The sequence below is a fragment of the Pongo pygmaeus genome, chromosome 10, assembly GCF_028885625.2.
Source record: "Pongo pygmaeus isolate AG05252 chromosome 10, NHGRI_mPonPyg2-v2.0_pri, whole genome shotgun sequence".
Lineage (NCBI taxonomy): Eukaryota > Metazoa > Chordata > Mammalia > Primates > Hominidae > Pongo > Pongo pygmaeus.
The window spans coordinates 111,464,549-111,485,648 of NC_072383.2; the positions used below are offsets into that span (position 1 = coordinate 111,464,549).

Below are 21,100 nucleotides of genomic sequence, written 5' to 3' on the forward strand. Positions count from 1 at the left end.
AGACTCTGTCTCAAATAAAACAAACGAAATTGTTTATTGAGGGTTTCCTATGTGCCTGGGACTGCCCTAGGCAATAGACCACAGGTCCTGGCATCTGAAAGGCTTGCATTCTATACTCAACTCTGCTACTTCCTAGCTCTTTGACTATGGACAAGTCACTTCTCCTCTCTGGTCCCCAGTTTCTTCATCTGTAAAGTGAGGACACTGAATTTATGTCACAGGATCATCCCAGAAAATATTCGATGAAATTTTTCCCCTCAAACTTGTAGAATGCATTTGAAATGGACTCTGAGAGAGACATCCTGGAGCATGTTCTTTGGAATCATACAACCCTGAGTTTGAATGCTATGTCTGTAACTTACTGTGAAGCCTCAAGCAAGGAATTTTATTTATTGAGTCTAAGTTTTCTCATTTGCAAGATGGGAATAATACTAGTGTCCTGAAAGGGTCATGGTGAGGACTTCAGAAGATGATACATGTAAAGTTCCTAGCAGAAGGGCTAGCACATAGTAGGTTTTCAATAGCTGCCGTCATTGCCACCACCACCACCACCATAATCATCACCATCAACATCATCAGCATAATCATTGTCAATCAACACCATCACTATAATCATCACTATGATTACCATCATGATGACAATTACTACCACCACCACCACCACCACCGAGGCAGGAGGATCATTTGAGGCCAGGAGTTCGAGACCAGCCGGGGCAATATAGTGAGACCTATCTCTGCAAAAAAAAATAAAATAAAATAAGCAGGGTATGTTCTTGTTGCACCTTTAGTCCGAGCTACTGGAGAGGCTGGGGTGGGAGGATCACTTCAGCCCAGGAGTTCAAGGTTTCAGTGAGCTATGATTGCACCACTGCACTTCAGCTTGGGTGACAGAGTGAGACACTGTCTTTTTTTTTTTTTTTTTTTTTTTTGAGATGGAGTTTCACTTTCATTGCCCAGGCTGGGGTGTAATGGCGCAACTTTGGCTCACTGCAGCCTCTGCCTCCCAGGTTCATGTGATTCTCCTGCCTCCACCTCCCAGGTAGCTGGGATTACAGGTGCACACCACCATGCCCAGCTATTTTTGTGTATTTTTAGTAGAGATGGGGTTTCACCATGTTGGCCAGGCTGATCTTAAACTCCTGACCTTAGGTAATCCACCTGCCTCGACCTCCCAAAGTGCTGGGATTACAGGAATGAGACACCGCGCCTGGCAGAGACACTGTCTTAAAAAATTGTTTTTTAAATGAAGCTCTAAATGTTCTCATTTTAACTCCTGGGTCTCATGGGGAGAAGTAAGTGACAAATGTAGTAGTTAACCCTGGGCCATCTGGATGGGAGGCTTTAGATATGAGTCTCCAATAGAGAGAGTTCTCCTTCACTTTGCAGAGAAGTTCTAAGCAGATCTTGGTCTGTTTGAGATTTCCTGGCCTTTTTCCAATTTGAGCCCTTTCCCAAAGTTAGGAGGAATAGGACTCTTGAGATATGGAGCACTGGGAGCCATGGGAATCCATTCATCTTTATATATTTCTCCTTTTGATACTTTTATTTCATTGTCCATATAGCGATTTCACTTCAGAAAGCCAGTCTGGATCTTTTGGGGAAGGGTCTTTGGCCAAGGCTCAATGGTCTGATTTAGACCAAAAATTTCCTTCATTCTACTCAAACCACATGCTGAAGGGTGAGGTTGGCACATGCCATCCTAGATTGGCTGTCAATTCCTTTATCGCTCTGTCCAAACATTTGTTTTAGGACATGTTATGGATCATGAAATCATGGCAGTTCACAGCTTGGGTATTCTTATTGTTGCATTTTAACCTCTTGCTTCCTATCTTTAGGAAAAATAAGGTCGTTATGTTATCATTTTTACAGATGGGACTTGGAAACATTAAATGACTTTTCCAGAGTTGTAAGGGGGCTGGATCTGACTTCCAGAAAACCATCAAGTGCTTATTCAACTAAGCCACCCTGCCCCTTAGAAATTTCCATTTCTTACGCCTCAGCTTTTCTGCTCTGAATTCTGAGAAACTCCAGGTACTCAGAAATCTGCAGCAATGTGGGTGAGGACAGGTCATCTGGACGAAACTTTGAGGGGAAAAACCACTTAGGGAGCCCCGCACACTGGGGCCAAGCTCTTGTCTGAGCAGAGAGGAGCAGGACTGGGGGCGTGTGGGAGACAGGGGCTGTGAAGTTATAGTTCCTTTGCTCTGAGAGTGAGCGACAGTATTAGAACAAGTGTGTGGTAGGTAAGCTGTCACTGACTAGACTGTGTGATGTCGAGAAGTCCCGTCCCCCACCCCTCCGGACTCCCCCTTCTCTGCTTTAACCATCCAATTACTTAACTTCTCTTCCTAGGGGTTCTCTTCCCGCCCATCCCCTCCTCCGCCGCATCCTAGCGCTGTCCGTGGTGCTGAACGCCAATCACCTGGTTGCCGTTTCGACCAGCTGGGATCTCTGGTGTGCCCAACCTCCCCTCCCGGCCTCCCACCTTTCTTTCTCCAGGCACCGCACACATAAATCACGGGTGGGAGGCAGGCTTGGTTCCCGCTTGGTTCCCCCTGCACTGGGAAGCTGCCGCCCCGCTTCCCTTGCTCACACAGGGCTTTGCAGTAGTGGTGGCAGCCGCGGCAGAAACCGGCTCTGGGGAAGCAATTGATTCGTCTACTGCCAGCAGCCCGGCAGCCCGGAGTTGCCTACGCGGACTGGAAAGGAAGGGAGAAGGGAGAGAGAGAGAAAGAGAGAGAGAGAGAGAGAGAGAGAGAGAGAGAGAGAGAGAGACTGACTGACTCACAGAGCGAAAACCTTCATCCATGTGGAGGACAGTCTGAGGGAGCCACTGTCCCTTGTCCACTGACTCACTGGCTGGTCCGAGTTTTCTCCGCTTCTGGCAGTGGTATTTCTTTTTGTCTTGGTCCTGCATGATTTAGGGGTAGTTGATGTGTCTGTGTGTCTACGTGTGTGCACTGGTGCTTTGATTTTATTTTGGGAAGAGTAGGAGAGTCAAATGAACAATTTTCTTTCAGGCACCTCCACTGAGCTTTTAAACCAAGTCATTGGGACTTAGCGTCTTCCTACCCGGCAGGGAAGGGAGGAGTTGGCAAGAATTTGGCTCACCCATTCCCCCTGCAATTCTCCAGCGTCGCGGTAAGTGAAATTCTCCTGAGTTGTGCAGATGGGCTAGGGGTATTGGAATCCCAATTGTGATGTGTGTTCATGAGCTGGTGGGGTAAAGGGTAGTTGGGAGGAGAAGGGTATCGAGGAACGACTATGCTTATTTGCCTACATCCTGCAGTGTTTTATCACCTAAGCGGCATCCCAAAGCCAAATGAGATTTTGGCTTAGTGCCCAGGGAGGGGGTAAAACGTGCTCATATTGTAGGCAATGCGATCAAGATTGTGGCTTCTGCCCAATTTGCCCTCTCCTTTGCAGCAGAAGCTGGTGAAAGTAGCCGGCAGTTCTCTGAGAGAGTTAACCCTTCGTGGGGCTGGCTAGTCTGGCATGGAGGGACTCTGGGTATTCTGACTTAGCAAGTGAGTGCTTATTCCTGGAGGGGAGGGGGTCACCTGAGACTGGAAGGGTAACTTTTGCCTAGGCACACTGGGTAAGATTTGCACAGGACAGAGCTTAGATTGTACCCTGTTCCAGGAACAGCTGAGTAATTTAATTGTGGTGATTTTTGCGAGGTTGGCTGTTCACGCTTTCCTGAGATGGAAGACCTGGGAGCCAGGAAAGGGCCACACTCTGCTTGGGATGAGTGGTCAGGCTGGCCAGAAGAGAGCAGCCACTGCCTGCAGAGGAGATGATGTTTTATTTTCACAGGTGGTGTAACCTGTAAGTGATTGTATGGGGGAGCGTCCTGGCACTAGCTTGGGAGATTCTATCCTTCTGTTCATCTCAGAAGGAAGGAGGGGAACAAAGCTTGTTCAAATTCTGGGGAAAGATTCCAGGCTTCAGCTTCAGTTTTGTTCCAGGGTAGACCGTCCCTCTGCACTAGTTTCTTTTTCCAAGATCCTGATGGGGAAAGAGGCTCCACCAACCTGTTAGTGAGTGGGAAGTGGAAGTACCTTGAAACTGAATCCAAAAGCTCACATTTAATTTTGAAATACTTTTGATGCTAATCTGTGACCCATCAAAAGGGGATTTCACTTTGCTTTCTGCTTTGATTACATCTACTTTTCTAGAAATGAATGCCCTTATTTTTAGCATCTTTGCTATTATCTCAGGGGCCACTTCAGTGTTCTGCACCCCCAAGGATTTCCTTTTTAGATTCTTGCTCTTGGAGGTGGGAGGAATAAAACAACAGCCAGAGATTGGCAAGCCTGAAATATAAGCAGGGTTCACTCATTCCTTTTTTCTCTAGCCCCATAGCCAAGAAGAGATGCTGAAATCCCAGAGCATGTGCCTGCTCAGGCAGGACATATGAGGCAGAAGAGGAGGGTTGTCCAGTGGTTAGTGCCAAAGATTTGGTTCTCAAAATCCCTAACTTCTCTTCCTAGCTTCCCTTGCTGGGTGACCTTGAGGAGGAAGTTGCCTTAGATTCCTCACTGGGAAGCCTTGAGTGTGAATAATGAATGTGTGGAAATTTTGTTCAAATAAAGAACCACAGATCTGGCTATGGGTGATATTTAAAGTATTGAAATCGGTACTAATTGATCAGAATGGCTAGGGTCCTGGAATAGGGCATCTTAGGGGGCCCCTGCTGTACTGAGTGTTAATCTTTTAATTGCTGGATTATGGAGAGGTTTGGGGAGATCTTAGGGGGCTATCAAGACAGCCACAGAGGCCTCAGGGCAGCATCCCCATTTAATTTTAATACTTTTATTTTATTTTAATATTTTTAACAACTGGTTTAGCCATGCGGTATGTGCCAGCCCAGCTGGGATAGCTAAGACTTGGGTGTCCAGATGTGGACACTTCCCAAATATCTCTCCACTGCCTCACTTCCTTAGTGATGGCCAAGATCCAAGAGGCCGCCCTCCCTCCTCCCCCGTCACATTTGAAGTGGTGCATTGTGGTGCACCAGGGAGAGGGAAACGGAAGCTTCTGGAAAGAGCCTTGGACTTGGGTCAGGAGACCTGGGTTCCAGTCCCAGCTGTCTCCCCTTTCTGGGCCTTGGTTTCCCCATCTATGCAATGGGGCAGTCTGTCTGGGTGGCCCTAAGTCCCCTTCCAGTTCTGGGGTTCTCTGACTATGAGATAGGTATGTGTGTGAGTGTGAGTGACTGCACATGCCCACATTTCTAGGAAGGGTTAGCACTGTGCTTGAGAATTTATCCTGTGTCGGGGAGAGGCCCTGTTTGGGGTGAATGGGGATAGGGGAGTCTCTTGTGAGAACTTTGCTAGGTTTCTAGAATCCTGAGCTCAGCTGGAAAGGGGTCTGCTTTATTTATGGCCTCAGATGCACGGAGATGTAGATTTTGCAGCACTTGAAGGCTCCAAAGAGACTCTTCTCAGGAGTAGCAGCAAGGACTCCTTGGAGAGGCTCTGCTCTGAAAAGATGCATATACACACAAACACACAACATCAGGGGGTTAGTGGATCCTCCGTAATGCCCATGTGAGCACCCCTCCAAGTTCAGGAACTCTGATTTAGTCTAACCCTTTCCAGGGGGGCCCAGAGAGGAAAAACAATTTGCCCAAGACCACACAGTAGGTTATGGCAGCAACATATAAACCCACCATTATGAAGACCAAGGCGTCATCCCCTCACTTCTGGCTCCAGCAGCCCCTACTCCCCCGATCCAGCCTGAGGTACAGAGGAAGGACGTTCAGCAGTGTCTCTCCAGCCCGTGCTGGTAATCAGGAAGCTTAACCATGGAGACAAATGTGGACATTTCCTTTCTTGTTGGCAGGAGAGAGGCAGCAGGCAGAGATTCTGTGATTCCACAGGGGTAGCCTGGAAAGTCAGTGCCCCCAGCCCACTTTGCCTTTCTCCTTCTTATTGCTCCGTACACAGACTGGCTGCTTTGTCTGAAGATGTGCATTTGGTTGGGGTGGCTGCTCTTGGGCTTTCTTTGTAGGCTGTGACATTATGCTTTAACTCTTTCCCGCTCTGTGAATGGGTCCTACAGAGTTTATGGCTTTCCAATAAAAACCACCATGACACATGGACCTGTCTACTGCCCTTCACCCTCATTCAGTGGGGAGCTGATTGTAATTGCAGATAAGTCAGGAATTGATGTGAAACCAATGAGAAGAAAACGGTGTGGTTTATTTCTGTTAAGAGCTGTGGCCATAATCTGGGATAAAAATAATTCTGGGACCCAGTCATGGTGGGCTGAAGCTGATGATTTTAAATAATTCACCTGCCACCCAGGGTGGAGAGCCTTGATGTGCTGAAAGAGTGAAGGAGGCACTGCAGAAATAGCCCCCTCCTTTCTGTGCCTCACACCTGTCTACCTCCCTAACCAGCCAGGGGCTGCAGTGTGGGCTCTGGGGGCAGTCAGACCTTAGTTCTAATTTTGACTCTGGCATTTCCTTGCTGTGTGACTTCAGGCAAGGCCCTTAACCTCTCTGAGCTCAGTTTCTTCAATTAGGTTTATTAGGGTAGCATGATATAGGGATTAAGAGGATGGGCTCTGGAAATAAATTTCTTAGGGTTAGATCTTGATCCTAGCACTTTCTGGTTGTGTCACTTCACCTCTCTGGACCTCAATTTTCCCATCTACAAAATGGGAATAAGAATGCAGTTGTGAGAATTTTAAGAGTTAATGATCACTTTATACTGAGTCTGGCAAGGAGTAAATGTCCAACAAATGTTCACAATGGGGGCGATGTTGGTGATGGTAACAGTGAAATCACCCCTGACCAAAACGAGTAGGGTGAGGTAGAGGAAGGTGAGTTCTTTGGGCTAGTTGTGTAGCTGTGTGACTCACAAGAGGGAGGACAAAGCTTGGAGACAGGAGCTGCCAGCCCCTCTTGTTCCCCACTGCAGTTTCCCAGTTGCTGCACGTCCCCAGAACTCAGTTTCTTCATCTGTGAAATGGGCATAATGACTCCCTCTCTGTTTGGCTTGTGAGGCTCTAAGCAACTAGCAGGGGAGTCATGAGCCTGGGGGGTAGGCCCCAGAGAAGAATTCTAGGAGGAGAAGCCCTGGCAACCAGTCAGTCTTTTGTTCCTTCAAGTCCCTGGGAGGTTTTTGCTGAATCATCCCAGGCTATAAGCTCTGAGCCGTGTATTTTCTCTAGGAAACCTGAGCCTTCCTTCCCCTCCCTGGGAAGTACCTATGGCACTTCTTTGTAGGAGTCCTCAGGTGCTACAGGGTGAGATCCTTAAGGGCCAAGGCTGTGCTGTCTTCATTTCTGGTGTCCAGGTCAGCACACAGCAGGTGCTCAGCAATGACTTACTGAGTGAATGAATGAATGAAGCTCAAATGATTTACTAGCGAACATGTCAGTTTGGGGCCTGTGGTCCAGCCAGAGGCCTGCACACAGTAGGTGCTCAGTTAGTATTGATTATGATGAGTCATTGGTGAAAGGTTTGAAAGGACTTGGCTCCTGCCTCAGATTTGCTACAGGCAAAGGATAGGCCTCTCTCTCTTCCTGCCATTGCTGTTTATCATGCATTGCGCATTTATTGAATACCTACAGTATGCCTGGCACCATGATGGGCATTGGGAATAAAATGGCAATAAAGACACAGTCCTGGCCCAGTGGGGTGGTTCATGCCTGTAATCCCAGCCCTTTGGGAGGCCAAGGTGGGTGGATTACTTGAGGTCAGGAGCTCAAGACCAGCCTGGTCAACATGGTAAATCCCAGTCTCTACTAAAAATACAAAAATTAGCTTGGTGTGGTGGTGTGTGCCTGTAACCCCAGCTATCTGGGTGGCTAAGGCAGGAGAATCACTTGAACCCGGGAGATAGAGGTTACAGTGAGTCGAGATCACACCACTGTACTCCAGCCTAGGGCAAGACTCTGTCTCAAAAAAAAAGACACGATCCCTTTTGGGACTTAGATAAAGTAAGTGGCTACCTACATAATGTGATCTTTGGTGGGGGGGTGTGGCACAAAGAGGGCTCCCTGAGTCACCCAAAGATATTCAGTTCACTGATACCTGAAATTTCCATAATTCAAGTTTCATTCTTTTTCTTAAGGCTCTGCTCTTGGTTAAAGAGCAGATGCTTTGGAGTGAGTTAATGCATCCAGCCTTATTAGTCATTTACACTTTAATGAGAAGCTATAAGAGCCTTTCCTAAAAGTGAAGCAGGCTTGGTTTCTTGGAGCAGGGGGAGGGGCTGCATTACTAGGCTTGCAGGCAAAAGAGGGGCAAAGAACAGAGAAAGGTGGTTGTTGCTGGATTTACATTCTGTTGGGGGGTAAAAAGCTCTTGATGCCTGGAGTCATCTGATTTCCTTTCTGCTACTGAATCCCACAGGAGCGTGACCTGGATTTAGCATGTCGCTTCCATTCCCTGCTAACCTCAGACAATTCCAAGGAGTCATTTTTTGCTAGGCAGGACCCCAGGACTCAGTTTCTCAGGTAGATTTGTGACAAGGCCTTAATAATCAGCTGTCCAGCCAGGCCAGGTCTTTGGGATTTGCAGGCAGTGGCTTTGAGAGGGAACGAAAAAAAATTTTTTTTTTTTTTGTGATAGGCTCTTGCTCTATCACCCGGGCTGGAGTACAGTGGCATGATGATCATAGCTCACTGCAGCCTTGAACTCCTGGGCTCAAGCGATCCTCTTGTCTCAGCCTCCCAAGTAGCTGGAACTACAGGCATGACCATGCTGGGCTAATTGTTTAATTTTTTTGTGAAATGGAAGTCTCTCTATGTTGCTCAGGCTGGTCTCAAACTCCTGGGCTCAAGCTATCCTCCTACCTCGGCCTCCCGAAGTGCTGGGATTCCAGCTGTGAGCCACTGCACCCAGCCAAAAGTGATTCTTCTTAGCCCAACTCTGCTCCCCATTTGGGCCAGGAAAAGAGGGGAGGCAGCAGTGCTGAGGGCCCAGGTTGCTGTACGCAATGTCACTGTGGTTTCCTCGAAGTAATTATCTTGCTGTCATTGGTTTTAATGATATAACACACGCTTAAATCTCTTTGTAATGGAGCCCTGTCAGACTCTGGTTTAGTAATCCATCCAGTGAGCAAGATAACATGCCTCAGGAAGCTGGGTTTTTTACCACCCCCTGCAATTAATCAACAAGAGGAAACTCATCTGACAGCATCATAATGATGTTTGGTTCGTGAAGGATTTATTTAGAGAGCGAGGGGGGAAAATAGCTTCTCATCTCTCAATATAATCTGAGTGAGTTCATTCAGCTGCCTTTTTCTTTTTCCTCTCTTTCTTTTCCTTTTCTTCCTCTTTAATGCACCTACACAATGACGAGTGGTGACTTGTGAATGGAAGCAGCTTTCAGCAGAGAACATATTATGTAAGCAGGTTTTGGTGCCAGCCATTGATGGCGGGGTGGCGTTCTGGGGCTGCAGAGAAGAGAGATGGTTTCTCGAAGTTCGTTGGGAGGCTTTTCATGCAAGGTGCTGCCAAACAGCATCTGTGTGGTCCGCTCCATTGCACATCTTCCTCCCTGTCCCCTTTCCCCTTTCCCTCTCTGCCTTCCTGTGTTTTTCCTCTGTCACTGTGGTGCTAAGTTCCCAAGTCTCTGTCTTTATCTCTCCCCGCTCTCTCCTTTTCCCTGCTCCTGTCTCCTTACTTTTCCCACCCCTTAAATAATTCCCTGCTTTCTCCTTGCAGTCTCTCTTTTCTCCCCATCTTTCCCTCTCTCCCTTTCTCTCTCCTCTGCCCCGGCCTCTCTTCCTTTCCTTTTCTCTCTCTCTCTCCATCTTCCTCCTCTCCTAACTCCTCTGCCTTCCTCATCTCATCTTTAAGACACACAGAAATTACTTGTAAAGGGAATGTGTTTGTGAATTCATGAGACTCCAGGTGATGAGGGCTCCAAATAGGGTCACCAACCATTCAGGTTTGCTTGGAGCTGAAGGGGGTCCTGGGATATAGAACTTTGTGTTAAAACTGAGAGGCAGACCAGGCATGATGGCTCGCACTTGTAATCCCTGCACTTTGGGAAGCCAGGGCAGGAAGATCGCTTGGAGCCAGGAGTTTGAGACCAGCCTGGGCAACATGTGAGACTCCTGTCTCTATAAAAAAGTTAAACAATTAGCTGGGCATGGTGGTACACACCTGTAGTCCCAGCTACCTGGGAGGTTGAGGCAGGAGGATCACTTGAGCCCAGGAGGCTGAGGCTGCAGTGAGCTGTGGTTGTGCCACTGTACTACAGCCTGGGTGACAGGGTGAGACCCTGTGTCTAAGACAAAATGAAACAACAACAAAAAAGAATGGAGAGAGGCCTAGGCAAACTGTGATGAGTTGGTCATCTTACCTCCAAGCCAAATGCTTGGAATTTTGTAGAATTTTCAAAAGGCCAAAGATTCAGCTTTCTGGGTGAGTTGCCTGCCTTTCTGCTCTGGTGGCACACAGTGGTTCTGAAGCCCTCCTAGGCTTGGTATTTTCTGCATGGCTCCGGCATGGACTATCTAGACACACAAAGGCCTGTCCCTCAGAGCTCAGAGGTCAGTCATGGGCAGGAGACTTACTCCCTTCACCTTCCCTAACCCCTGTCCCTGACAAGACTGATCACCCAGCTAGTTATTCGCTCACCCGGGGGATATCGGGTAGAGATTGCAGATGGTTCAATGCCCGAGCTTCTCAAACTTGAGCCTGCATCAGAACCCCTTGCAGGAGTTGTTAAAACACAGTTTGTGATTCAGTGGGACTAGGATGGAGCCCAAGAATTTGCACACCAAACGAGTTCCCAGGCAGTGTTGATGCTGCTGGCCCAGGGACCACACTGTGAGAACCCCTGCTCTAGACTCATTCCCCCATTCCCTCCTTTCCAGACAAGTCTTGTACACTGTTCTAGGCATTGCAGACTCAGCAGCGAGGGAGCCAGAGTTCCCTGCCCCCTGAAGCCAACAGCCCAGTGGGTGGCAAAACCAATAAACAAGTAAACACATAAACAAGAAAACTCCAGACTGCGTGAAGCGCCATGAAGGAAGGAGATAGGAAGACTCGATGGAGAATGACAAGTGATGGGTTGGGGGAGGGAGGGGCGAGACTAACTTATTAAAAGGGCAGCCAGTGGAGGCTGAGTTTCTAGGAGGAAATAGCCATGCATAGATGGTGAAGGGAGGGATGAGCCACACCTGGGAAGTGGGGGCAGTAAGTGCAAAAGCAGAGACAACTGTGGTGGCCACAAAGGACAGACAGATGGCTGGTGTGAGTGGGGTGAGGGTCACGTGATGGGAACAAAGGGAGACAGGGTCCTGGTCAGGCAGGACCTCCCAGGGTAGCCAAGGAGTCTGGGTTTGATTTTATTTTGCAGGGAGGGTTTTATGCCAGAGTGATGTGACTTAATTTACAGTGTTCGTAATGATTGTTTTGGTCTCTGAGTGGAGAGGGGAGTGCAGGAGGTGGAGTGGAAGCCAGGAGACCAGTGAGGGGAGCTGTGATGGGGCAGGGACCAGGTGATGGCAGAGAAGAAGGTAGTGACATTTGGGGTGAATTCTGCAGGAGTGCAGACAGGCTTTACTGATGGATCAGACATAAGGGGAGAAGGCCAGAGGAATCAGGGTCCACTCCGTGGGACAGAAACTATTCCTGGCAATGGTGCAGCACTTGTGATCCTAGGGACAGGGAGAGGGGCCTTGGCTGTAACCAAGGGCCAATGGGTTACGAGACAAGAACCCAGCAGTATGTGCAGAGTCAAGGCCTTTCAGGGAGCTCTGCAAATGCCCATTCCATGCTGGCTAAAATGCACTGTTCCCTTGTCCCCAGAAGAAAAGGCAGCAGCCTGAGTTTTTTGTTTTTTGTTTTTCTCTCCCATGAATAGTGGCTGCATTAATCTATCAACATGAAGCAGGATATCACTTGGCAAAGGGGATGACACCCTGTGAAGTGGCAAACTGGGGTGTCTGGCCAAGCTTTTCTCCAGGGGCTGCGGGAAAGGCTGCTGGATGTGATGGAAGACATGAGCTTCTGGTGTCTGCAGCTTCCTCTCTGATCTGATCTGAACCTGTTGCTCCTGGAGCTAGCTAGGCCCATTCAAAAAAGAACCAGCCAGACTGGGCTTGCACCTAAGGATGAAAGCAGGAGAAGCCAGCATTTGGAGCAGGAGCTGGGCCCTTGGCGGGGAAGGAGACTCATCACACAGAGCACGCAGCAGGCTTGCCTTTCAGATAGAACCTGCCGCTGTTTCTGTAGATGTTCTTTCTTCCTTTTTCTTTTCCTTGGAAGGGTTTATCTGACTGGGCAGGCCTATGTAGCCAGCCTTGGCCAACTTCTGCAGAGGGGTCCAGGCATGTCTTCTCATCTGAATGATGGATAAGTGCTTCGAGGAAAGCTCCCGAGGGAGAAATAAATGGTGCACACTCATGTTGGTGACCCGGAGGGGGACTGTGCTTTTGATTATAATGAAAGGGGAACTGGCCTCATTTGTAGCCTCTCTGTTATTCACGGAGGACTCTTGTGCTTTGTGGATTAGAAGAATCTTTGTTAGGGTGCGAGATGATGAGAATTGAGTTATTTTTCCCTTCCTGGTACACAGCCGTCATTGATCCTTGCCCACCTCTTCCTCCGTTTTTCATTATTTATTCTCTTTTTTCCTCATACCCCATTCCCCTCCATTCATAGACAACCCTATGCTACTCTGTTTATGCGTATTTCTATTGCTTGCATATGTCCCTTCAAAACACGTATTTTTATAGATCTCATAGGTTCTCACTTCTTTTCCACTCAGCAGTATATTTTTAAGATCCATCCACGTTGCAAGGTGGCATCTAATCTTTTGTTTCTAATTGTTGCTTTTCTCCAAGGCATCAGTCCCCTTTTTTTTTTCTCCATTTTTCTTATGTGAGTTTCCCTCCAGCAACCCAGAGTATTTCTGAATTTTTTTTTCTCTGCGCTGGCCAGCTGGGATTCTTTCAGGACAGGAAGACTCATTTTAATAGAGATTTAATGATTGTTTGGGCAACACAGGTAGATGCTTTACTCTTTCACTTTTGATTCTTTGCCTAACAAATGCTGAGTGTACTCATGACATCAGACACCACGCATGCATAGAGGGAGGCAGAAGAGAGCAGCTGGTTCTGGAGCTGGATGGACACGGGTTCGAATCCTGCCTCTGCTACCCACTGGCTGTGTGACCTTTGCCAAAGTGACTTAGTCTCTCTGAGCCTTGGTTTCTTCTGTAAGATGGGGATAATGCTAGTATTCATTTTATAAGCCTGCTTGAGAGTGAAATAAGATGATGCCTAGTGTGCTTTGTGTGATTAAAGTTTTTTTAAAAGTCCCCTGGGTGGTTAGGTAAATAGATGTTTTTATCCGCTCCAAGTTCTGCTGGGTCTGCCTGCTGTGCTGTGTGTGTATGTGTGTGAGTGTGTGTATGTGGTGCTGTGAATGTAGGGGGTATGGTGCGAGCATGTGTGTGTGAGTGGTGTGTGTGGGAATGTGTGAGTGCACATGTGTGTGTTCAGGATGGTCTCCTGGCTCAGGCTGAGACGTTGCCCCCCTCTTAAATGGCTACTTCCCACTCTGTGTGGAGAGACCCTGCTCCCATCTGGAGTAGAAACGCTGGCTCCTCACCACCTCTGTCCATTCCCCAGGGCCTCTGTCCACTCCCCAGGGCCTCTGTCCTCTCTCCAGGGCCTGGGTTTCCTCATGTAACACCGACGTTGCCTCTGAGAATAGATTGGTGAAAGCAGAAAGGCTCATTTTGTCCTGAAAATGCTCAGAGGGTAAAAGCTTCAGCGGCTGGAAGTGGGAGTCCTTGAGTGGCCAGAGAGGCCCCCAGAAGCTGTCCAAAGCCTGGGATTGAGAAGACTCCAGATCTGAAAAATTCTTCATCTGGTTGTCATGGCAGCGGGTCTGGATGGGAGCCTTTGTACCAATTGGTTACTATGGGGTGGTCATTTCTTGTTAACACCACCTGTGAGGGCAGCCCCAGGTCTCCACAGCGGGGTGGTCTCTGACGTCCTGAGGGGCTCCTCACCTGCTTTCAGTGTTACATCACCCTATTGCTAGAAAGGGCACTGAGTTAAGAGTCTGTCCATTTGGGTACAAGTTCCAGATATGCTTGATAATTCATCCTCTCCCTCTCTCCCAGATAGAGAGAGGGAGAGGATGAATTATCAGGGAGAGGATGAATTAAGGCCCATGGATGTCCATGTGCTTCTTCATGGAGTCGCAGAGCACTCTATGTGGGCTGCCCTACCCTTTGGGTTACATGGCTGACCTCCTTCAATCCTCATGAAGCCTTGGGAAGGAGATATTGTTATTATTATTACCATTTTGCAGATGAGGACACAGGCTACAGAAGATAAGGCGGCCTCAGGTCCCCCAATTTACACTGTCTACTTACTATTTGCAATTGTGAAGATAAAGCAACTTAAAAGTGCTTTTTAAAAAATAAATAATATAATTAATAATAAAAAATAAATAATAAGGCTCTACAGAATTCGATTCTTTAGTCTTCAGCTCCTTCCAGCTTGGATGCAATGCATGGACATCATTCCAATAAAGGATTGGACACACTGGCCAGGACGAGGCAGTATGCGCAGTCCTTAGAAGCACAGCTGCTGTCCCCAGACCACCTGGATTGGAATTCCAGCTGCAATACTTGCCAGCCTGTGACCCTAGGCAAGTTACTTGGCCTCTCTGGCCTCAGTTTACTCACCTGTAATATGGGAATAATAATAGTACCTCCCTCATAGAGTGGCTGTGAGAATTCCGTGAGTTAATACAATATGAAGCACCCAGACACTGCTGGATACATGCAAATTGTTTGTTATTGTATAGGACTTGAATTTTTTTAAAAAATTACTTTTAGATTCAGTTTTGTTTCACAATAACTTTTTGAAGAGGAGAGTTGGAATTACTTCCTCCATTACAGATGAAGGAACTGTGCCCCATAGAGGCAAACCAATTTCCCAAGATCGCAAGATTAGTTAGGAACGAAAACCAGGTTCAGTCGTCAGGGATGACAGTGGCCAAATCATAAAGCTCCTAAGCATGGCGGGTCCACCGGGCCAACTGCAGTCACAGACAGGCTGGAAAAAAGCAGACAGTGAATTTGGTGGTCTCAGGATCCTTCCCAGTGGATCCCATCAGGTGGAGCTGTGAGCACTTTCAGGTGGATGCAAGTGGTCACTGCACCTGCTCCAAGCCACAGACCACCAGACCACCCAACAGTGCTTGCTTCTCAGAGGGTGGAAAGTTGAAACCACACCCCTGCATGTGCCATCAGCAAACTGTTGGGCTCTCTGTTCTTTAGCCCCATCCATTGGTTGGTTGAAGCCTGGGATGTATGTGTGCACCAGGCACGTGTGGCCCTCGTGACAGCTTGCTGGCTGGTGATAGAGCACAACAGTTAGGACCTCAGCACAGAAAGCCAGGCTCCCTGGGCCCACGTCTCCACTTCACCCCTTCCTAGCTGTGCAGACTTGATTGATTACCACAGCCCCCTGTACTTCAGTTTCTTCCAGCTGCAGAGTGGGGATCTGCTAGTAACAGCAGATATCTCCTAGGGTTCTTGTAAAGATCAAATGGGTTCCTACCTCTTAGGAATGAACCTCTTAGGATGCTATCATTGTCATCATTATTTCATAGCAGCCAATACAAACTCTTTCTTTCGTCTTTGGATTTTCCTAATTCAGGAAGGCTCCTGAAGTTTCTTTACTTATGCTGGTGGTTTCCAAACTCAGATCTGGCCTGTGACAAAGTTTCCACTGGCCTTGGTGAAAGGAGAAGAACTAGGCAGTTATAGGTGGGCAAAATGTTGCTGAAAATGTTGCCAACCGAATTTTCCTAGAAAAAACAAACAAACAAACCCCTATCCTGACCATATCTCTTTTCTGCTTATTTAACGTTAAAATATATTTTTAAAAAATAAAACATTGGCAATGTATGGTAGCATTTTTTTAAACAAAAGATTGGTGCCCCTTTTCTGTAAATAAAAACAACAACAATGCAAGTGGACAGCCCTAAATTTGGAAGAAAATTTTACTCATCTGAGAAATTCAAATGTCTGGGTGCTAATTTTGTCCAGTCATGAACCTTAGTGGTTATAACATTTTAGTGTGTGTACGAATCTTCTGGGATATATATATATTTTTTAATGCAGATGCTCAAGGCCTATCCCCAGAAATTCTGATTCAGAAGGTTTAGGGTCACACCAGGAATCTGCAGTGTAAAAAGTTTCCTGAGTGATTCGGGAATGATTCATGGGTCATTCTGGGAGGAGGATGAATCCTCTTTTTCACTGCCTGGGAAATGGGCTTGAGTTTCTCCAGTGAGGGGACTCTGCACCCGCAGAGGTGCCCTGTGCATTGTCAGAAAGGGCCAGTTAGCTAGGTCATCCTTCCTGATTTGACTTAAGCCTGAGTCCCATCACTCTTGATTGTTTTACCTTCTGGAGCCCAACTGAAGAAATAATATTCCTAAGACAGAGTTTGCTCGTTAACAGCCAAATGCACATTAGGGGGCAGTTGTGTGAGGTTAAAAGCACATGTTCATTTTTTTAAAAAGGGGATAATTCAGAAGTGAATGTCTAGTCTCTGAATTGCTATGTGGGACCGCCCTCAACCAACATACAATTATTCATCTATTCATTTGATAAATATTTATTGACCATCTACTAGCATGTAAATCACAGCCCCAAATATAACCTACAATGTTCATATTTTCCCAATAAAATGATGAATCTATCTCTCCCTCCAAAAAATGTTTTGCCCAACTTGAATAAATAACCCACTAGGGATGTAAATGGACTTGTCAAATGTCTATTAGTATTTGATTCATTAATTGTATTATACTCACATACTTAAAACCACATGGTTATATAAAATAAGCAATTCACCCACACAACTTTTCTTTCACCACCGATACATATTGAGGAAATAATTAAACCAGGAAAGTAAGGAAGGTTTTATAACTTTAGTAAAAGTCTCTTACTGCAAATACCTTTTATTGACAAATAGGAAGGGAAGATATACCACTTGGAGTTGCATGATGGTTGAAAAAATTGAGAAAGAATTTGCTTATTTTGTTTTTAAAAAGAAAGCACATTGGGAGAAAAGAGAATGCTTAACAGTGTGAAAAACGTTTTAAGAACCTGGAAAGAAAGTGATTTTCAGCCTGGTACAGTGGCTCACGCCTGTAATCCCAGCACTTTGGGAGGCTGGGGTGGGCGGATCACTTGAGGCCAGGAATTTGAGACCAGCTTGGCCAACATGGTGAAACTCTGTCTCTACTAAAAATGCAAAAATTAGCCAGGCATAGTGGCAGGTGCCTGTAATCCCAGCTACTCAGGAGGCTGAGGCATTGCTTAAACCCAGGAGGTGGAGGTTGTAGTGAGTCGAGATCATGCCACTGCACTCCAGCCTGGGTGACAGAGAGAGACTCTCTCCCATTTGGTTGGGAGGAATCCTCATCTTCTAGTTGGTAGTTTATAGTATGTGATAGGCACTGTGCTCAGTGCTGGGATATAGTAGAAAACAATTTAGATGTGGAATCTTCCCGTGAGCAGGTAGAAAATTATTCAAATGGCTGTATAATGATAAATGAAGGCAAAGATTCTAAAGAGAGGGGCACAGTTCACAAAGAAATTTGACCTAATCTTGGAGGGCTTCCCAGAGGAAGTGACGTTTGACCTGAGATCTGAAGGATAATAGGAGTTAACTGAGTAAAGAGAGGAGGAAAAAAAACAGTTTTCTTGGCAGTGGGAGCAATATGTACAAAGGCCCTGAGGTAGCAGTGCAGGATCTGAAAGAAGGCCAGCATGGTTAGAGTGTGAGATGTGAGGGTGAGATGAGGCGGGTGGTGCCTCCAGGGCCATGCAATCAAGACAAATCAAGCAATTTGTCTTGATTCTGAGAGCAATGGGGTCTCACAAGCAGAAGGGTGACCTGATGTGATCCATATTTTGAAAAGGCCATCCTGCCTGCAATGCAGGGTTCACATGAAGGCGCAGAACTTGGGGAGGCTTGATGAAAACTTCAAACTGGCCCAGAAAGGGCTGCATTTATAGGCTGAACCCTCCACCCTCCGCTCCTCTTCACAGCACCAACCCCCTGGAGATGAATAGGACAATAGGACCCCTCTCTACCCAGAGGGAGATTTTGTTCTGCAATCTACCACAGATGTGGGGCCCCTTCCTGAGAAGCAGGGGGCTCAGAGTAGAGGAAGGGAGTAGAAATAATTGCTCATCTATCTGGGTTCAGGTTCCAGCTCTGCTGCTCTGTGGTCTTGAACGAGTTACCAAATCTCTCTGCATCTCAGTTTCTTCATCTGGGAAATGAAGATAACAATAACAACTACCTTATTGGGTTGTTTTGGGAATTTACCAAGTCAATATATTGTGTTTGCTTGGACCAAAGCTTGGCACTTTGTAGGTGCTCAGCAAACATTAGTCACTGTTATTTTAATGAGGATGATGAAATCTCTGAGCTTGATGTGCTGGAAAAGGTCCTGTTAGTCCTTTCCACCTTCTGTCCACTACCCACCTCTTTCAGATCTTTCTTCAAATGCCATCTTATTTAAAATTGCACCTCCCTCCCCAGAACTCTGCCTCCTCCTTCTCCATTTTCCTCCCTGGCACTTGGCACCATGTACCTGCTGTCTACTTTAATTATTTATTTTGTCCATCATCTATTCCCCCCACTAGAATGTCAGCGCCACCAGAAAAGGATAATTTGACTGTTCTATTTACCACTATATCTCCAGTACACTATTCCCTAGTGTCTGGCATGGAGTAGGTGCTCAGTAAGTATCTGTTGTATAAATAAACACTAACGGTCAACCTAATGATCTTTGCTCTTATTCAAAACCTTACCCTCTCTCCAGATGACTCTAACTAACCTAATGGGTCATTAAACAGCAACACCAGCAAAGAGGGGAAAAATCCCCAAGCCTTAGAAGGGCTGCAGGATGAGCAGGGAAGGTGTGGAGGCTCTGGGGATTTTGTTGATGGAGAAGAACGTGAAAGTCTTTTATGAAACCAGCTCCGCAGCCTGATCTTTCTAACCTGATTAATCACATTAAGCCTTTGTCAATATCAACATTACCTCAGCCCCAGCCGCAGCAGCTGGTGGAGCGGCAGGCTTATTCAATATTTAAGACCCTTGCAGGCAAGGGTTTGGGCCGCTAGTGGAAGAGCAAGCAGTAAGTGCTCAGGGGCAGTCTCTTAAGTGGTGGATTATTTTTGAAAAGGAAAGAAACAAGAAAAGAGAAAGGCAACAAGCCCTCAGCCTCCCCTGGCTTTCCCCAGTTTCTGGTAGAGGTTGAGCAGCACGCCTGAGTTACTAGCTATGATTCAGGACAAGACAGTGTTGCTAGAAGGGAAACCATGAACCAGAACATTTGGTCTCCTGGGTTTGATTTTCTAGCATTGCATAAAGTGGCGGTTCTCAGAATGCGATCCACAGACCAGCAGTACCAGTATTGCCTGGAACTTACTAGAAATGCAAATTCTTGGGCTCTGTTCCAGACCTCCTGAATCAGAAGCTCTGGGTCTGAGGAGCGGGTATGAATTTGTGCCTTAAGGATCCCTCCAGGTGATTCTGATGTGCTTTCAAATTTGAGGTGCACTGGCTTGAAGGAAGGGTGGGATTGCAGGCAGGTGGCTCTTGGCCCTGGCTGTGCATTATAAACACCTGGGGAACTTTAGCAATATAGCCATGCCAGGACTCAGCCCTAGAGTTTCTTCTTTAGTTGGTTTGGATGGGGTCCTTGCATTGACGTTTTAACCCTGCCTCCAAGGTGATCCTAGCGCAGAACTAGGATGTGACTGTTCACAACCTGCCTGGCTTTGGTGAGTTATCTTAGCTCACAGATCCTCAATGCTGGCATCTGTATAATGGACCCTAAACCTCCCAAACTAAGGATGGGACTTGCAACAAAATCATGAGGCTTAAGACAAATGCTCTTGTCTTGTGAAACATCTGAGAGCTGTTGTTTGGTATGCCAATGGGGAGTTCATGAGGGTTTCCTGGGATATGCCAGTATCTTTTGACCATTCTTGACCATTTCCTTCTGGCGGCCTGTTCTGCCTCTTCTCATCGTGGGGATCTGGGGCCACAAGAACCCTCACTATACAAGCATTTTAAAAGAACATTGCAGGCTCCTCTGTGTGGAGATAACTGTCCCTGGGAGAGGAGAGGATGACATGAAGCACTAAGGGCAGAAAAAAACAAGGGGAAATAGGTGTAAATTCAAACCTTATGGGCTGTGGTTGGCAATGAGGACTTCATGCTAGCATATTATTACTCCACAATAGGAGTTACCAGTTTTTGAGCATTTGCTATGGGCCAGCACCATGCCAGGAGCTCTGCATGGCTCATTTCATCCCCTTCTTCCACCAGCCCTGGGAAGAGGGTACAATTATAACCAGCATTTTCCAGACAAGGAAAGGGAGGCACAGAGGTTAAGGAACTTGCCGAGTTCCAGGTTAGCAAGGGACAGAGCCAGGACTAGCCCCTGTGACATGTCTGGAGTTAACCACTTCATGTCAAACAGGTCCCTAGGCTCTCTAGGAAAGGTAATTACTGAGGAGAGGCACTAACATTGTCTCCAGAAACATGGAGTGAAGTGGCTCAGGGCGGAGTTGAACATCACCTTTCCCCACCTCCTTTTACCTGTAAATTCTGACCCTAATCACAATGCCTCCTCCTGCTGGCTTCAGTTCTATATGACAAGAGCTTGGCATTCCATTTCTATGGCTTCGGTATCCCCAGATCCCTCAATGAACAAGAACTACATGAAAAAGTAAACAGGCCTGCTGGGGACATTTCAGCTTCCTTTCTTGGTTCCTCAGACTCCAAATTAAGAAATAAATCTGCAAAATCTCAACGCTTCTTTAAGAAGGAAATGACCTTGAAGTTTTCCTTTCTTTCCTCAAGAAAGAGCTGGAAATCAGGGCTGAATGAATTCAGTCCTCACTTGTCCTCAGCTTTGAAAGATGGGAACCCTCCTAAACCCTCAAATGCAGCTCCCATCAGTGACCGATTTTATTGTAGAAACTAAACTGGCAGCCTGGCTGGGGATGAACCACTTGCAACTATCCCTCACTCACCCTTAGCTCGCTGCAGACCTTCCACTTCTG

General features: G+C 46.9%; 1 protein-coding gene across 4 annotated transcripts in view; it reads left to right on the forward strand.

Annotated features, from left to right (window-relative positions):
• The window catches only part of RPH3A (rabphilin 3A), a 330,865-nt gene that overhangs the window by 218,371 nt on the left and 91,394 nt on the right, over positions 1-21,100 (forward strand). For 2 of the 4 annotated variants that reach the window (XM_054443937.2, XM_054443938.2), the window contains one exon: positions 3,021-3,141. The exons of 1 other annotated variant lie outside the window; for it this stretch is intronic. The gene's annotated coding sequence lies outside the window, so the exon portion shown is untranslated. Of the gene's footprint in view, positions 1-2,481; positions 2,891-3,020; positions 3,142-21,100 lie in introns of those variants that run through there. One more of the 4 variants, XM_054443936.2, reaches the window with a different exon arrangement.